Source organism: Notothenia coriiceps, unplaced genomic scaffold (assembly GCF_000735185.1).
Source record: "Notothenia coriiceps isolate Sejong01 unplaced genomic scaffold, NC01 NC01_scaffold00028133, whole genome shotgun sequence".
Taxonomy (NCBI): Eukaryota; Metazoa; Chordata; class Actinopteri; order Perciformes; family Nototheniidae; genus Notothenia; species Notothenia coriiceps.
Window position 1 is genome coordinate 135,769 of NW_011360834.1, and position 1,534 is coordinate 137,302.

At 42.0% G+C, this 1,534-nt stretch overlaps 1 long non-coding RNA gene across 1 annotated transcript; it reads right to left on the reverse strand.

Annotated features, from left to right (window-relative positions):
• On the reverse strand, positions 1 to 1,232 carry LOC104957959 (uncharacterized). Its single transcript, XR_799715.1, has 2 exons — positions 987 to 1,232; positions 1 to 891 (listed from the first exon to the last, which is right to left on the reverse strand). It is a non-coding gene; the product is annotated as an uncharacterized lncRNA (long non-coding RNA).
• Positions 1,233 to 1,534: the final 302 nt, after the last annotated feature.

Below are 1,534 nucleotides of genomic sequence, written 5' to 3' on the forward strand. Positions count from 1 at the left end.
TGAGATGTTAGTTTCCTTTTATTGATAACAGCAAGCCAAGTAAGATTCTTTTACATTATTGCCGAGGAATGAAATGGCGTAGGAAACATATTGAGATACACTTCGGTACATTACTGCCCATTGTCTTTACATTTACACAAACATTTCACAGACCAGCCAATGACTCCGTGTTGACGTGGACATTTCTACTTTTCCTCAATAATTATGAAGAAAAACATCCATTTAAAGTCAAGCTGTGAATTTACTCATTTTCAAATATGACTTAAAAAGCACTAAGTTCATTCCAACAATCACTGTGAAAACATTGTTACAAACTTAACCAAGATGCATTCATGCGTTTTAAAATTGATCAATAGAAAAGTTCAAAATCTGATCGAACGATGGCTTTCCATCATCTTTCCATTTCTTTAAAAAGCCTGGAAATGATCTTTAGTTTTATTGTGCCCTTTTATATAAAGGCTTTACACCTGCTCATCACTGGCTCTTCAAATATATGTAACAAAAAAGAAATGGAGAACAGATATGAATTAAGGTAAGTAAGCTTAAGATGCTACAAAGAACCAGAACAACTACATGTAATAGAATGATCAATCCATTTGCACCAAGTTTTTAAAAATGAACACCCTAATAAATATAGCGAACATCATGTGGAATGCATAAATTATATCTAAGAGGAATTTTTGGAAAATGTGATGCAGAAGCAGCAACTAAATGTTTCCCAAATAGCCTTGCTGGTGACGTGATTCCTGTAGGAGGCTTTTGCATTTGAGACTCCTCCGGTGATCCTATGGAAACCTGGAATTATGGGAGCGGACATTGAGAAGGACTACAGGTCCCATCAAAACAGTTTGACCATGCTCTCTCTGGACTTGCCGACTCCGGCCCACTTCACTGAAATGAGAAAGGAAAAAAAGGCAAGATGTGACGGGCCGGTTTGGCAAAGCGAGGAACATCTAGCCATTAGTGTAAAGAGCATATTTACAAACCTGGCACTTGCAGGAAGTCCTCGATGAAGCGGATGTATTTCTGTGCATTTAGCGGCAGCTCCTCGAAGCTTCGGGCGTCCTCTGTGCTGCAGCCCCAGCCGGGCAGCGTCTCGTAGTCCACGCACACCCGCGTCAACACGTCCATGTTCGCTAAAGAAGCACAACCATGACAATGAGTGGAAGATCATTTTTGATCTACTGTTACGGATTTAAACAGGCCGTAATATGCTTTCTCGGGTTTCCCCTTTCCTGGCGCATTTCCACTGCAGCGGGTAGCCCCGTTTAAGCGTCCTTAAATCGTCCTCAAGCGGCCAGGCCAGTTTTTGGTGGCCTTTCCATATAGCGTAGCACCGCCTAGCGGGTACTTTTCCTTGTTTTTCCGGCCCCTTAAAATCGTGGTTCTATCAGGCCAGGGCTGAACTAGTGACGTCAACACTCTCGACTGCTGATTGGTCAGAGAGAATCGTCACAAGATCGCGCGTGAGATCATCCCTAGCGTCGCATATATATCTAGAAGCAAGCTTGCAGCATTTTTATACACAGCATTT